Here is a 17500-nt window from a genome sequence, read left to right as displayed (position 1 = left end):
GACAGACAATTAATTAGATAGATAGATAGACAGACAGACAGACAGACAATTAATTAGATAGATAGATAGACAGACAGACAGACAGACGGATAGATAGACAGACAGACAGACAGACAGACAGACAGATAGATAGATAGACGTTACATTCATGAGGAAGTGATCAAACCAGTTGAGTCCAGTAAATTCAGCGCAGCTCCTAAATCCCATGTAAACGATTCTGAACCTCTGAGTTTTTAATTGGGGGAGTTGCGTGTTTCTTACTCAGCATTGCTCGCCTCCTGCTGATCAGAGCGTAAACTGATTTAAACTGCGCTCTCAGAGGCCCAGGCCTGCATGTGGAGCTACAGATGTGTTGTGCCCTCCACCAGAACAGCCCATCCAGCCGTGTTCCAGATGTGCGATCCCAGGAGACCAATTTCACCACCACAGAGAGGCTTTTGTGCGAGCTGGAGACGCTCGGCTGACCCAGATATATATGCCCTCCTGCAGCGCGCTTGCGTTTACATTCACAGGTATTCATTTGCACTGCAAGATGTGAAATCTTGGCAAGCGCCGGCAATAAATCTCCTGTTTCTCACTGTGAGACTGATTATCTTAATGTAGTGGTGAATAATTCTGCGTGACAGAAGTTCAGTTATGGGCCAGTTATGACTTGTAAGATCACTCAATGCAGAAATCCTAGAAAAGTGTATAGAAATGCATAGAATAGTCTTATTCTTCACGTTTCATACTGAGTAATATTAGATGTGGATGATTCTGGGTCAAAGTTATTTGAGACTTTTAACTGATTTTGGACTTTAGTCTAAACTCATTTTGCTTCGAATGACCGCAAAGCTTAATTATGTTTATTTCATTAAAACCAATGATTGAAAATTCCACTTTGTCACTACGGAAACAGTCATAACTCTACACTAACGTCAGCAAATGGTTCAGTAGTGACTGTTTTAGTGGTGACAGTTTTGGCTCATTTTGAGCTCAAAAACACAGACAGTACAACAGCAGCAAGCAGCTTCCGACTTTAGGACACATTTTCCTCGGGGTCGAACTGCTCACTGTGTGGCCATGAGGGACAGGGATGCAGCCTCACTTCCTGCTCTAAAATCCAGAGGCGTGGCTAAAAATTAGGCTCCTCCTACAGACAAACACTGGGTTTCGGTTGTGACATAAAAACATTTTTTATTTATTAAAAAAGTAAACTGACATTAAATCGTACTCAACTTCATTTTTCAAAAAGAAAAAAAACAATATTTAAAAATATGAGTATTATTTTTATTTCCCACGTGTAAATTTAGGGGCAGAAACCTCCAAATTGAAAGTGCCATATAAATAATTATGTATATATTTAGGAACTATCTCTATTCATGCCTTAGGGTAAAACAAATCATAATATAATCCCTGTGAGTATCTGAGGTGTGAATACTTCATTGTTTTATCATTTTATTTCTACAGAATTCAGTAAAATGGCCCTTTTTTACTGCCTACATTTAAGATGCTTTCACATGCAATTATCATATTTGCAGTTTGACAGATGCTTTTATTCGAGGCTAGTGCTTGATGATAGTGATTAAATTGAGAAACATAATATTTTCCAAATATTATCACAATTAACAATTAGTTTAAGTGACCCTTATTAGTCCCATAACGGGGAAATTTCACCTCCGCATTTAACCCATCCGTGCAGTGAAACACCACACACACACTAGTGAACACACACACACACACACACACACACACACACTTGACTTGCTCAAGGACACCCCAGTCACGTAACGTCAGTCCAGGGGCTCGAACCGGCGACCTTCCGGTCACAGGCTGGTTCCCGAACCCCAGCCCACCAGCCCATGGAAAGTAAGGAAATTATGTTAGAGTTGATTCCAATTAATGAAACCAAATACTCGCTAATTAGCATTATTCAAATCAGGTCCAGCTAATTGGTGGTTACTAGCTTCCGACATTAGCATGAATGGTTAAACTGTTCCTTTGAGTTCACATTAAAGAAATAAATGAGTCTTTGCTTCCTGAGCTTCTACCCCAGACTAAAACAACGAATCTCAAAATCCATGCGTAATTCAGTTCAGATGTAAACGCGGAGATTCAGTGGGTTTGGTGTGAAACGGTTCAGACGTCTTTACAGTGGTGGTGATGGGAACCAGGCGTCGCCATGACTTCAACACAGATATAGACACTTTATTAACCATCCAGAACCACCAGAGAACCTACACGAGTCTTCTGAGTTCATATGGAATGTTGATGATGGAAAATAGTGGAAAATCTGGAATAATGAGTTTTCTTTGGGGACTATTTTTCCTCATAACACCCTGCATGTTATGTATCCCTCCACCATGATTGGAGATTTTGACTAAAATTTTCTCAAACTATCATAAAACGGCGTCTCAGTCATCAGGCAGTGAATTCAGAACCAGTTCATGTAGGAACTTTCTGTGAGGAGCTTTTAGAGGGACGTCTGGTTCCCATCACCACCACTGTGAGGAGCTTTTAGAGGGACGTCTGGTTCCCATCACCACCACTGTGAGGAGCTCTGACTCAGTTTCATTTCACTCATTTCACACCAAACTACTCACATTTGTTTGCATCTCAACCATTTTAAGGGGCCTATTATGCTTTTTCTCCAGTTTCCTTTAATGTGCTACCTGGATGTAAACTGTCTGCAAAGTCCCAAAGCTCAGCGTTCCCTCCAGAGGGAGAAACTCTTTCCGACAGATCCCACTTATCTCAGCTGCCTGAAAAGCCTCGTTGGAATTCCAGCCCTTTTCCTTTGTGACAAGATGACATCATCTCGTAACGCAGTCCTTACTGCCCGCCTACGAACTAGCTGGGCCCCCTCACACAGCGCACAGCAGCTACTGGAGGAGGAAGAGTGAGTTCAGTGCTGTAGCCGTGTGGAGACGCTGACCGGACTTCCAAGATCCACTCTGGATCAAACTGATCCGGCAGAACCGACGCCGCCGGAGAAACAGCCACAGCGGAGTTCACAGCTGCTCAGGAGAGAAGGGTCTGTCTGCAGACTGCAGGACAGGGGCGGAACCGCTCTGGAGGTTTGAGCTGACCAATCAGACCACACTGAGCTCATCGGGAGGCGGGGCTTAAAGACACAGGAGCTCTAACAGAGCGTTTCAGACGGAGGGTGAACAGAGATGAACAGTCTGAGGAGAATAATGCGTTTTTGGAGCATTGAGGTGTAAATCTGTTCTAATAGAGCCCAAAAATGAAATGCTGAACATTGAACATGAGCACAATAGGTCCTCTTTAATTATGCAGAACTTTAATAACAGTCCAGACGACACAGGTCCTGTCAAGACATGCTTTTGGCACAGAGAAGCAGCACTCAGGAAACACAGGCCCATTGACTTTAATACGGTTATGTCATTCCCTTATACATGCAAACTCAAATATCATGCAGTACAATAATGCTGTGATGCATCTGTAACATATAGCAGTAATCATTTGATCAATATCTCTGATAACGGCACGTCTCTGGGTGCAGATTTCAGCAGAACAGTGTTCATGTGATCCGTCCATGTTTGACTGGAGTGTGTAGATCTGTTACCATGGTGAGCAGCTCAGCAGGCCGGCTGATCTGATTGGCTGGAATGCCAACATAGGGATAGCATGCGAGCTGCTCGCTCGTCCAATGGAGAGAGAGCAGTATGGCTGCTGTTGCTATGGGCAGTCAGATCTCTTTCTCTCTCTCTCTCTCTCTTTCTCTCCCTCTCTCTCTCGCTCTCTCTCTCTGTCTCTCTCTCTCTCTCTCTGCTGATCTGGAACGGCCGTGTCTGTCTCTCCTCTCCTCTTCCTTTCCGTGCTGTCTGTCTCTGTGCAGTCCAGTCGTTCCAGTCAGTGATGAGAGGATGGGCGAGAGAGCTTGAGTCCCTCTCTCTCTCTCCTCGTGCAGTAGGTGCTATGCGCAAAACGTCACGTAGACAAGGACACCCCCCCCCCCCCCACCCCACCCCTTACACACCCCCCCCCGCACTGCTTTCTCCGGTCTCAGCCTGATGCTCAGTCTCTCAGCTGCTGATGCTACTCAGCTGTGCCGGAACGGTCTACCACCCCCCCCCCCCCCCCCTCCCCAACACACACACCCATCAACACAGACCAAACACAAACTCAATTATGCAGAACTCAATTCTCTCTTATTCCTCCGTTTATTCTCTCTGCTCCTCTTCCTTCTCTCTGCTCCTCTCCCCTTCTTCCTGATTTTCTTTTCGTCTCTTTGAATGCAGTGATGGTGTTAGTGGTATAATGGAGATGGGTTAGTTACTTGTTCTTTCCTTCTCTCCTCTCCCCTCCTCTTTGCTCCTGTTCTCTTTTTCGACTCTTTTCTGCACTCGTCTCTTCTGGCCGCTTCCCTTCCCTTTTGTCCTCTTCCCGTCTCTTTTCTTCAGCCCTCGTCTCATCTGTCCTCTTCTTTTCTTGTCTGTTCGGTTCACTTCTGTTCATACTCGCCACTTTCTCTTCTCTTCTGTCCTCTTCTCTTTGTTTCTCTTCTCTTCCCGTTTCCTCTGTCCTCTACTCATCTCTCCTGTTCTGTCTCTTCTCTTCTTCTCATTTAGTCTCTTCTTTTCTCGACTCTTCTGTCCTCTTCTCATCTCTTCTCATCTGTCCTCTTCTTCTGTTCTTTCCTCTTCTCGTGCCTTCTGTTCTTTCTCGCCACTTCTCACCTTTTCTCTTCTGTTCTTTTCTCGTCTCTTCTCGTCTGTCCTCTCCTCTCCTCTCCTCTACTGTTCTCTTCTCTCCTGTCCTCTTCTCATGTCATCTGTCCTCATCTCATCTTTTCATCTCCGCTGCTCTTTTTTTTTTGTTTTGATACAGAATGATGGCATATTAGGTCTTTTCTCTTCTCTTCTCCCTTCTTCTGTTATCTTCTCTCCTTATTTGATGCAAAACCTACGGCATATTTAGTCTCTTCCTCCTTTCTTTCTTTTCCTTTTATCTTCTCTCTTTCTCTTCATTTCTCCTCTGTATTACTTGTTTCTCTTTTCTTCATTTAACTGCTTAAGGTCTAATGATCTGTAAGGTCATCCACCCTTCACCCACAAAAGTAGAGAACACAATACGGATTTATTTTCATTGTATATACTGAACAATTTAGAGTAGATGCATAATAATATGTCTAATATTCACCTCTAACTTCATGATTGTCCCCACTGGGTTTACATTATTGGTCTTGAGGAAGGAAAAACTAAACCCATGCAGATGTGATTAAGGTGAGGGTGTCTGACCAGCTCGTCTAGCACCTCAGCCCATCAGCCAGTTTCTGTAATAGTGTGGATGTCTGCGTCTTCCCTCGAAGAGGAAGTCTTTAAGCTATTAAACCACTTGTTCTGGCAGTTGTGGTCAAAAAGACGCAGTAATAATACTGCTGGAGCTCCACAGCGTTTCCTGTGTGAAGGCTCTCACTTATGCAGATCTCAGTTCTCTTGTATTCTTTGAGGGGAAATGAAGCTCCACTTTACTGTTGCTTTTGTTAGTTGGCTGCTCATTGATTTATCCATTATGTTTCCCCTGTGAGCACTGCCCAGTGTAATCTGCTGAAAGTATCACTTTAAAAGTCGTTTAAAACTGTACTGCTGTTAGAAACAGGACAGCAGATTCTGTCCAGTTTTCATCATTGACATCCGGTGAGAACAACAGTGTCTGCATGAGCATATATCAAATATATCATTTATAGTCAATGAGTGTATGTCATATATATCATATTTACAATATATATATATATATATATATATACAGTCAAGAAATATATCGCTGCTGTCAGAAAAAAAACCTCATATCCCCATTTTTGTCATTTTTCAGTTTTTGACATAATTTGAAACACCTGTTGTCCTTTACGTTGTGTGTAAATTGAAGAATGGACCAAAAGAAACAGCCCAAAATGACTTACTTTAACAGCATAGAGCACTGCAGCTGGGCTTCAGCCTGCACTGCAGATGAACCAGAGGATAAAGAATCCAGATGGGCTGAAGGAGAGTAACGCATTACCATTGTGCAGTAAACATGTTAGAACTTTGATGACTAGATCGACAGATAGATAGACCCATCCTAATAGAATGCAGTAACTATGGCAGTCATTTGGCTGTTTTCTTAATATTTCAATTCAGTTCAATTCAATTCAACTTCATTGTCATTATACAATACAGGGTAGTACAATATAACAAAACAGTTTGCAATGCATTTTTACAAACTGGGATTTAAAGCTGCTTTAGAAGCTGCAAGATAAGCTCCCGTGACATGCTGTGAAATATTGAACATTCTTGTATGGATCACTTATCTCTTTTAGCTCTACTTTGCTGTTGCTTTTGTTAGTTTGCTGCTCATTGATTTTTCCTCTATATTTCCCCTGCGAGCACGGTCCAGTGTAGTCTGCTGAAAGTGCTGAAAGTATCAGTTTAAAAGTCATTTAAAACCTGAATGAGAGAGTTGCCACAGCTGCTCTGCTATGAATGTGTTGAAGGGTCAACCAAAGAAAATGCATTGATATTGTCAAAGACGTTAGTACAAACTGGCAAACTAGTGTATAGATAGATAGAACATGTAGTTACTGTTTTTGGTGCGACAGAATGCAATACGACTCTGCTTTTAACACAAACCATTTACTGTATATAACAATACATAACATATGCATGCAATATATTTAATGTGGTATATTTTATACAATAACATGAACATGTTGAGCATTCTTCTTACAGTGAAAGCTCTTAAGGGAAGCTGGAGCTCTATTTTGCTGTTGCTTTTGTTAGTCTGCTGCTCGTTGATGTATCCTTTGGACTTCCTCTGTTAGCGCTGCTCAGTGTAGTCTGCTGAAAGTATCACGTTAAAAGCCATTTAAAACCTGAATCAGTGGGCTGCAACATACAGCTGGGCTTTGGTCTGATTCACTACATAATTTCTGGAGTTAATGCATTAAGGTGACTGTTTTTGGTGTGACAGAGTGCAACACAAGTCTGATGACAACACAAAACACCTACAACATATAACAAGACATAACATATATATTATAGGAGAACATGAACATGTGCAATGTGAAATGCATCCTGAATGCATGAAGTTATTGTTGCATTCATCTGTCTGTCTATGTCTTCACTTATTCAACGCATACAAAGCGCCCAAGAATGTCTTATTAGAGTCTGGCTGGGACTTAAAGCTGCTTTAGAAGCTGCAAGACAAGTTACTTTGACAAAAGTTGAGCGTTCTTCTTACAGTGGAAGCTCTTAAGGGAAGCTGGAGCTCAATTTTGCTGTTGCTTTTGTTAGTCTGCTGCTCATTGATTTATCCATTAGACGTCCTCTGTTAGCGCTGCTCAGTGTAGTCTGCTGAACGTATCACTTTAAAAGCCATTTAAAACCTGAATGTGAAAAGCTGCAATGTACAGCTGGGCTTTAGCCTGATTCACTACATTCAGTTTGAAGGCACAAACTCAAAATCTATTAACGGTGGCAAAGAAATTAGTGGAGTTATGGGAACTCTGACAACACAAAACGCCTCCAATATATAACAATACATAACACATGCATGCATATATACTATAGGAGAACATGAACATGTGTAATGTGAATTGCATCCTGAATGCATGCAGTCATTGTTGCATTCATCCGTCTGTCTGTGTCTTAACCTTTTCAACGCATGTCAACAAGCGCCCAAGGAATGAATGTTTATGAATGTCTTTAAGAGTTTGGCTGGGATTTAAAGCCTCTTTAGAAGCTGCGAGACAAGCAACATTGACAAATGTTGGGCATTAGCTTCCGAGCGTGGGGATTTATTTATGAGCTGCTGCAACTGTGGCATAAATTCTGCTGCTGTGTCTTTAACTCTCTGAGGTTTAGGGACTGCTTTGCATGCCGCTGCATCGAAGGTGTCACTATTGTGTTGTGTTCTGGCCGGCTGCAGGGATTTCATGTGTCTTTGTTAGCAGAGCCTTGGCCAGAGCTCTGTAGCAGTGGCAAAGTTGCCCTCGCTGAGGCAGCGCCTGCCAAACCGCCTACTTTGTTTCAGAAACCAAAAACGGTCCCGTTTGCTTTTCGTAGGAGGCGCGGAGAGACGCCGAGGTCAAAGGCATGAATGGCTGCGGGACGAACGTGAAATTTATGAATAAACTCCTCCGTTTTAGCACTTTTAAGCAGTCGAATAAGCTTTGCTCGTTGCAAAGTACCACTTTCTGCTGGGTGGAAAATGGAGTCTTTTTTGCCACCCTACTGTGGAGGTTTAAAAATAGCTCACAGTGTGCTGGCCTTGTTCCAAAACACATACATACTCCCTTCTTTACACAATCCCCTCCCTCCCTCTGGCCCCAATTGGCCGGCCTACGTTGACCGGCACTGACCTCTGTTCCACGATTGGCCGAAAAGCAACGATAGACGTGCGATCTGAATGCAGTGGCTGTTTAATTAGGCTCCGCCTCTCCCCACTCAGCCTCTGCACGTGGATGAGTCTGTTGCACTGGAGAGAGGAGAAGAGAGAGAGAGAGAGAGAGAGAGAGAGAGGGGGAGGAGAAGAGAGGAGCAGAGAGGAGAAGGGGAGCGGATAGGTGCAGGGAGCGAAGGAGCAGAGGTGTGGAAAAGAGCGTCGGAGGAGAGGAGGAAAGGAGAGGACAAAAGGGATAAAGTGAAGAGAGCGTGGGAGGAGGAGAGGAAGAAGAAGGTGAGGGCAGGGAGGAGGAGGAGGATTCGCCGAGAGGAATGCATGCTGATCTCTTTGTGCCTAATCTGAATGGACACTGCATGTTTGTGCATAGGTGCTCTTCTGGGGTGATGCATCACTCGGCGTTGTGTCAGTGCTGCGTCTGTAAGCATGTCTTTGTGTGTCTGTGGTTGCAATACGACACGACCGGCATCCCTATTTATTGACACTGCTAACACAGTTATTTATGAGCATGCATGGAAGCCGCTATGGAGGAATGCCTTAGGCTGGCAATGTCACTGTCATTAGGAGATTCAGCCTTTAAATGCTAAGAAATGTGACAATTGTACCTTTAATTAATGTTTGCATAGCAAATTCAATCGCCTTTGCCAATGCATTTGAATAATTCTTGCCTAATTCTTGCCTTTTGTATGTTTCGCATGCATGTATGTGTGAGATGTACTTGCCGGTCCTCGTCCAGGAGAGGCTTCATGCTGCCTATCTGTATTCTGCTTAAGCCCAAGCTTCTCTTCTCGCACTGACCTACATTTATCAGCGAATTACCACGCTATTACGAGCCACTCGGATGTCACTCCTAATATGCACGCCCGAAATAAAGTCCTGCACACTTGTTGACGACGATATCTGCTCATTTCCATCCGGATCCGCCACTGAGAGCCGTGTAAGGGAAAAGGCATTCGTAGACCACTTAGCTGGTCTTAATCCAGCTGTAAGCCTTCACTTTAAAAGCTATCGCTCCCCTGGAAATGCTTTGTAGATGCTTATCGTGCATTTAACTATAAAGTCTTTGTTCAAATTGAAAGAAAATGTTGAGCGTGCGCCGCTGCGAGTCGCCCTGTAAAGCCTGGAATAGTCGTTTAAAAGTGAGAGGCGTCGGGCTGGATTTGGCGGGAGTTTTTTGGACCTCGTCATACGCTTTACGCATTAACGTCACACGCACAGGCTCAAAAAGAATGTCCGGCTCGATGTTTAGGTCTCAAATGATCTCAGAATCTGATGAAGATGCGACGACAATAGCAGATAATTCATTCATGTCCTCGGAAGACGCGTCCTTCACTACGTTTTGACTGAATTCTCGTTCGCTCCTCAGATTCATCCACTCAGGGAAGGGGACTGAAGCACAACCCATGCTGTGTGCAGTTACACGTTTCCACCAGAGAGGTCTCCAAATCCCCAAAACCTTTATACTGCGGATTTAACTGTTCTTAACCTGAAAGATAATACTCCCTAACCTCAAACCCAGTCTTAACTCTAATCCTGGTCCTAAACTAACCTTGAGGCTAATCCTAAACTTATCACTAACCTAACCGTGTGTTCTTATCAGCGAGGAACAGAGCGACAGACAACCAGGAGTTTTCTGCAGAAGCAGGAATTCATAGTGGTGATTTAAGTGGTAAATCGAGGCAACCCGACAGTCTAAATCACTGGCTCAAAGTCCTTGGGCCAGTCATCATAGGTATGGGGGTCCGAGGTCCCCGAGCTCCGCTCTCAGAACTTTTTATTCCTATTCCTAAAATGATCGCAAAATTTGATAGCTTGCAAACGTAAAAACTTTTATCGATATTTTAAAGTAAATAATGACACGAATATTCTTCCTATTTCCTCGTAGACGCCCACGCGCAACAGCAAGAGTGGCGATCAGACAAACTTGAGGCGAATTGCCGATGTCAGCGTCACTATAAGTTCACACTTTCACCAGCTAATTTCTTAATAAAGTGCATGACTGTGGACTGTCCATAGGGGGCGCTACTAATTCAGTGTCAGCCTAATTAACGATTGGAGCATTTGAGCATGATTTCGGGGCTCATGCTAGCCTTTGAAGATTTGAGACCAGTTTTGTAGGGACGTAAACGTCAACATATCGATCTGCATCGCAGTCAAGTGTATTGCATTGTATCATAACGTGTCATTATATCGTGACTAGTATAGTTTGCTTGTGGCCGGATTCAAGTTTTGCACTTTTATAATGTTGAAGACTCTAATAACTTAAAAATTGGCACATTAACATAAAGTGTACCGTCAGCCAGGTTTTATTGTTGCTATGTTGAAGAATGTATCGAATCGTATTGGAACACGACCGTATTGGAACACGACCGTATTGGAACACGACGTATTGGAACACGACCGTATTGGAACACGACCGTATTGGAACACGACCGTATTGGAACGAACGAAGCAATGAATTTCGTAAATTGTTGCACAGCTCCAGATTTTTATTCTAGCAGTAACAATAATAATAATTGCTTTTACTTTTAAAGTCTCTTTCTGGAGCTCAAGCTCGCGTACAAAATGAATCGAAAAGATTGAAAAAAGCGAAAGAAACGAAACGAAATACAAGCAAATTGACATTCAGTCCAAGAAAACAGTGAAAGCTCCAGACTGCCTGGCAACAATGGACCATATAAGACGACGCAGTGTTAGAAAGCACAGCAAAATTAGCCCAACTAGGCTAAACAACAGCAATCCTGCCTGGGATTAATGATCGAGTAGGCCAGAATGGCTTCCTCACTGTGTTTCCATAAGGTTAGCCTCAGCGCTAAAGTTAAATTAGAGCTCACGCCAGCCTGTTTAGTCTGAGTCAGTGTAGTTCCGCCCCCTGTAAGTCCACAGTGCCTGTCTGCTGCTCACCCACACGCTCACTCAACGTCTTCATTATTAGGAAGCATTGCCTTAAATTGAGACATTACTCCTAATTATGGCTGGGCCGCGCGGGGTGGGCGGCAGTGGTGGGAGTTTTTCGATGTTTTGGTGGTGGATTGGAGGTTCAGCAGTATCCTCTTGGCCGGCCAAGCCAAACACTTCCCAACCTCATGTGGCAGAGTGTGGCTGGAAGGAGGCTGTCATTAGCGCACCACGACTGTGGCTTTGTGCCTCAGCGTATTGAGCCCAGAGTGACTAAAGGCTCAGGGGTTCGCTGGAGAACAGCTAGTGCCTCAATCTGCTGCGTCTTACTACGCCAAGTAAACCCATTAAACCCTTCGTTAACCCCTTAAATGGCCAGCGACCGCCGGCTGGCCCCGTTTTATTACATGGCTTCTCTAACTTACCAGTAGCTCAGCTAGTTTGCATTGACCTCCCTGTAGTTGCTGAATAAGCCTTGGTGTGTACTATGCCTGGGGTTTTAAGGGGTTAATGAAAAATCTGTTCTCCTCTTATTTCTAATGAAGCTGATCAGCCAAAATGTGTCTGGCTTCCAAAATTTGCTCTAAAATGGATCCAAATGTGCACAAGTGCAGACAGAATTGAGGTTTAAGGCTGATGTTTTTAGACGTGTGAAGTTCTTTTGGTCAGAAACCGCTTAATCAAGTCTAGTCGAGATCACGCAGCGTCTCCACGCGCTTTGAGGGATGTGATCGTTTTAGGCAGTAGTTGTAGTTATGAGACGTAAACTGGCTGGTCGGCTACGTTTAAGTTGAGGGAAACTTTACTTTTTTGAACTATTCCTTCAGAAAACGGTCCCTGACGAGCTGATTAAAGAGACGGAAAAGAGCTGGAACTCTCTCTTCATTCTGTGTGAACAGTGTTCAGCTGAAGTGACTGAAGTGTTTGTTGCTGTTGGCGTGAATGGATCCAGTGAGCTGGATAATAGGAAGCAGAGAACACAATCGCCATTCATTCAAGGTCCAGCCTTTTGTTCAGCATGTGCAGACGAATTTTACGGCGTTAGGGTGAAGATGCGATCCTGAAAGCCCAGATTCAGAAGAAAGCTGTGATCTGGAAAGCTGTGATCTGGAAAGCTGTGATCTGGAAAGACGTTAGGGAGAAAGATGTGAGTGGTAGAGATATGATCCAGAAAGCTGCGATCCAGGAAGATGTGATTCCAAAACAAAACTGTGATCTGCACTATATATTAGAAAGATGTGATCTGGAAAACTTTGATCCAGAAATATGTGATTCTAGAAAGAAACCTTGGTATGGAAAGACTGGGATCCAGTAGAAAATGATATGAAAATATGATCTGGAAAGATTAAAACTACTAATGACGTGATTTCAGAAGAGAACTCTGAATTGGAAATCTGTTATCCAGAAAGGTGTGATTCCAGAAAGCTGCGGTGTGGAAAGATGTGATCTGTGAAAACGTGACATGGAAAGCTATGATCAGAAAGATATGAGTCTGAAAAAAAGATGTGATTCCAGTATAGAACTATGTGATTGCAGAAAGCTGTGGTCCAGAAAGGCGCGATCCAGAAAGATCCAGACGAAAACTATCATCCCGCAATATGAGATCTGGAAAGATCATAACTAAGAAACACCTAATCCAAAAGTCGTGACCCGGAAAGATATGAGGTATATAAAGCAATGATCCAGAAAGATGTGATTCTGGAAAAGACCTATGAGACCTATAAGAGAACTATGAACCGGAAAAGTGTGATTCAATAACGCTGTGAGGTGGAAAGATGCCATTTGCAGAGCTGGGATTCAGAAAGGTGCCATTCCAGAAGAAAATTGGGATCCGGAAAAGCTGGGATCTGGAAGAAAGTGACCTAGAAAGACAACTCTCCAGAGAGGATCCGGAAGGAAAACTGCGATCTGGAAAAACGTCATCTAAAAGCGTGCCACCCTGGACATTCCAGGGAGCGTTTTGCAGATTCCTGTCGTTTAGGAAGCTCGGATGCAGGAGGAGCAGCTTGTGCACTAACATGTCTGTGCTGACTGAGCGAACCGAGGAGTTAATCCATCACTAATGCACATCTGCAGCGCTGCAGCCTCTCCTCCCGCTGCAGCGCCAGGGCCGACGCGGGATGAGCGGAGCGGAGTGAACGAGCGCGAGGAGGAGAGGAGGAAGTTTGCAGAGGAAATGATGGACGTGGAGCCGTGAATTATGTTTGTGCGTCCGCCGTCTGCCAGGTGAGCTGCCATTCTGGCAGATTGGTCGGTGCATGGCAGGAGTGGAGTGTATCATCGGTTGCCTAGGAAACACATACTGTACTCGGAAGGTGTGAAGCAGAGGGAGAGAGAGAGAGAGAGAGAGAGAGAGAGAGAGAGAGAGAGAGAGAGAGAGAGAGAGAGGGGTTGGTGAATTCAAGGCTGCTGGGGAGAGGTGACGGAAGGCTGGGGGGGAGGGGCCTTGCAGGGGACGGTGAAAAAAAAAAAATAGAAAAAACTGCAAGCAGACTGGCTGGTGAAAGGGGGCTGGGCTTTCTTCTCTCAGCATTTCTCTCTCTCTCTCTCTCTCTCTCTCTCTGTCTCTCTCTCTCTTTTTTTTTTGCTTTCTCTTTCCAAGCCGTTCCCTTCCTTTCTTTGTCTGTCTCCTTGGAGGGTAAAAGCGAACAGGAGTGCGAAAGAGGGGGAGAGAGGGAAGGAGGGAAAGAGAGAGCGAGAGAGAGAGGGAGAGAGTGAGAGAGGGGGGGAGAGATAGAGAGTGAAAGGAGAAAGAGCAGCAAGAAAGGAGGACCCAAAAAAAGGAAAGAATGGACCGGCCGCACTCTTCTCTGTGACAATACAGACGCACCTATCTGTCAGAGCCGTCACTGAGTAAGACCACCTCTCTATCTGTGTTGTGTGCGTGTGGGTGGGCTGTGAGGGGGGCTGTTTAAAGGGACACTGGGGTTTAAAGGGACACTAGGCTGTTTAAAGGGACAGTAGGAAGTTTAAAGGGACACTAGGCTGCTGATAGGCATGTGCTTGTGTATATATGCGGAAGCTAATAGACTCTAACACCCCCCCCCCCCCCAAGGCACCCCCCCGAAAGGTAAGAGCTGCACACACTCACAACAGATGAAGCGCATTATTTTGACCTTTTTAACGTTTTGCCCTACTTTTAACACAGTTGGCGTGTAATTGTCTCGAGTAGTTCGAGCGAGCGTGTCAGCAGAAGCTGATCTCGGCTCATTAGCATAACTATTTGCATATTGCTAATTGGTGCTATTCATTCATCTTTAGCAACACCAGCTTTCTGGACTTTTTCTTTAAAAGATTGCATTTTATTTGCTTCGTTTCTGCACGACTGTTGTGAGCAAAGTCATTCAGAGTGGCTTCATGCGATGAAACGCACTCATTTAGATTTCTCCACAGTGGTGGTGATGGGAACCGGAAGCCAGCGTAGGCGTTTAATTTACTAATTAAGACCAGTGTGTGTCAAGCTTTTGTTTGCAGTGCTCATGATGCTAAAGCAGTGTTTTAAAATGAGTTTTGTTTGGGGTCTGCTTTGCCTCACAGCGCCCTGCAGGTGTCCCTCCACTATGAAGAGGTTTACAAATGCAAACAATAACCCATAGTGCATCTTTCAGCCAGCAGCGTGTAAAACTTTCATGAAACAGTGTCATCGGGCAGCGCATTTCATGCAGTAACTTCACGCGAGGGGTGGACGTTTGGTTCCTATCGCCACCACAGTGAGCAATTCTGACTTAATTGTGCCAAAATTCTGAAAAATTGGTGGACTTCCTCTTTAAAACTGTAGGCTTAAAGGGACATGTATACCCATATATGGGCATATAGATCGCTTGTATTGCAGGGGCAGCTTTTTAGCACAAAGACACGTTCTGATTGGTCAGTTTGTCTCATATGCTTTCTATAGTGTACAGTACTCCTGTAGTTTATTGCTGTAGTGCATATATTTCCCCATAGTCAACTATAGCAGTTGTCCCAGTTGTCCTCTAGGAATTCCTGTAGGGTTAAATATATAATACTACAGAATGCACGACACTATAATGTAGGGATGACACAAAGAGTGTGGTGTCAACGGACACGAGCGTTTTTAGGCCGCACTGCTGGTCAGACTCCCTTTGTACTCTGCAGCAGACCGGCATGTGACTGCCTTCTTCCCTCTGTCTCTCTTTCTCTCTCTCTTCTTGCTCTGTTTCCCTCTCACAGTGCTTTTCTTCCCTCATGCACTCGTCTTTGTGCAGCACAGTCAGGCTGTGTTGGTGTAGCACGTACAGCAGTATGGAAATGCAAAGAAAGCTGCAGACGAGCGCCGCTGCACTCAGAGCTGTGTGTGTTAGTAATATGATAGCAGGGTTGTAGTGAATGCTCGCAGGCAGGAAGTGGGCTTATTATGGCTGTGTATCATGATCTCACAACAGCGCTGTGGAGGCCGTCGAATAAAGCATACGCTGTGCAGCCGTGTTGGGTGTAACTCAGCACACATGACAGCAAATGTGATCAGTCCTGTAAAAAAAAGAATATTTTAACATCTGATTATTCGGCTGAGTTAATCGGCCAATAATCGATCGTTCGGCTTGAATGCGAAATGTGCAGAGCTGAAATTTGAACATGTTTGGCTTACTGGCTAAATTAGAGGTCAACAATATGGCAAAAATCGAATATTGTAAACCTTGTGATACTTTGAGAAATCCTCACGATACTCGAGACGTACGCAGTATTTCTTTTTTAGCCATTTAATCAGATGGAACGGAGAATGAAGAGCCAGTAGAGCTACATTAAAAAAAAAATCCATCAAAAAACTGATTTGAATTCAGTATTTGGTACTAAATCCATTTAAATGGGACTCATTTCTCTCTCTTTATAATAATGCATGCGATAAAGCATGTTGTAAACCTGTATCTCCAAAACGGTGACTTTACAGGAGAAGGAAAAAACCTACCTTATTTTTCATGGAAGTCAGTGGAACCAGACGTCTTTCCAAGTCATTTTGGGTCGTTTCTTTTGGTCCGTTCATCATGAAATTTGCACACAGTGAAAAGAGTAACAAGGATTTGTAAATTATGTCAAAAACTGAAAAATGACAAAAATTGAGATATTTTTCTTCTGACAGCAGCGACATATACAATATATTCAGGAAAGCATGTTGTGTTGAATTGTATTGAGGCATAATTTATCATGAGAATGATATATAGTCATATTGCTGAGCCCTAAGCTAAATTATCAAACCGTGTGGCACTTTGTTTAAGCCTGCTCATAATTTCGAGCTACAGTAAGTAATGGGCAATAAATGTGAAACATTATGATAATACATGTGTAGATTAGTCTTGTAGCTCATTGGGCTGGTTTGGTAGATGAGCTCTGTGTGAACAGGTTTCCAAAACTACGTTAAAAAAATGAGTTGAGTATTTTAAGCGAATGAAGCGGTTGCGTGTTGTTAGTTAGCAGCTTATGTAACGGATTACGTTTACATTTATGGCATTTTGGCTGGCGCTCTTATCCAGAGCGACTTACAATTTGATTATTTTACACAGGCAGGCGAAGGTGGTGTTAGGAGTCTTGCCCAAGGACTCTTATTGGTATAGTGTAGGGTGGTTACCCGGGCGGGGCACTGAACCCCAGTCTACAGTGTAGAAGTCGGAGGTTTACCCACTACACTGACCAACCGCACGTGTAACGCTTCGACAGTACAAGCTGCCAAATGTTCAGTAGTTGTTCAAAGTAGCTGCTAAACATTTCGATTTAACTGAATGTGGATATGTGATATTCCTGTGACTGACATTAGTAACATAACATATGTGCCTTAATGACGTTTGAGAAACTCTCCCCAAAAAAACTCCATTTAAAGAATTATTCACTTCAAATTAGATTTATTCTGCAGTTGGTAACTATGACTGTTACACCTAGGCCTTCATTTTGGGCCATAAAACTGGAAAAAAATGAAACAAGAAAAAATTCCCACATTTGCGATTATGCCAAATTCCACTGCAGGACTTGTAATAGTATGTTAGCACTAAGCAAACGGTGGTGCACATTAACGTGTTTCCTGTGCCGAATGAAACGAAGCTTGTAAAAGGCTCTCTGTGTTTTATTTGAAGTTTGTTACAGACATTATCATATATTTGAGTCCTAGCGTATAGCTGCACTGCTGTTTTCCATTCCTAACAACTAACTGGAACCAGGTGTAACTGCGGTTCATATTCACCGTCAGTGAATTTCCAGAAGACCTAAAGTGATG

General features: G+C 43.7%; 1 protein-coding gene across 4 annotated transcripts in view; it reads left to right on the top strand.

Annotated features, from left to right (window-relative positions):
• The window catches only part of kdm6bb (lysine (K)-specific demethylase 6B, b), a 67456-nt gene that overhangs the window by 9562 nt on the left and 40394 nt on the right, over positions 1-17500 (top strand). Inside the window, exon 1 of one of the 4 annotated variants that reach the window (XM_017721977.2) lies at positions 8518-8658. The exons of 2 other annotated variants lie outside the window; for them this stretch is intronic. The gene's annotated coding sequence lies outside the window, so the exon portion shown is untranslated. Of the gene's footprint in view, positions 1-8517; positions 8659-13970; positions 14134-17500 lie in introns of those variants that run through there. One more of the 4 variants, XM_017721976.2, reaches the window with a different exon arrangement.

Source organism: Pygocentrus nattereri, chromosome 18, assembly GCF_015220715.1.
Source record: "Pygocentrus nattereri isolate fPygNat1 chromosome 18, fPygNat1.pri, whole genome shotgun sequence".
Lineage (NCBI taxonomy): Eukaryota > Metazoa > Chordata > Actinopteri > Characiformes > Serrasalmidae > Pygocentrus > Pygocentrus nattereri.
Note: the sequence above shows the minus strand (reverse complement) of the source record. Positions and strands in the feature narration are given on the sequence as shown.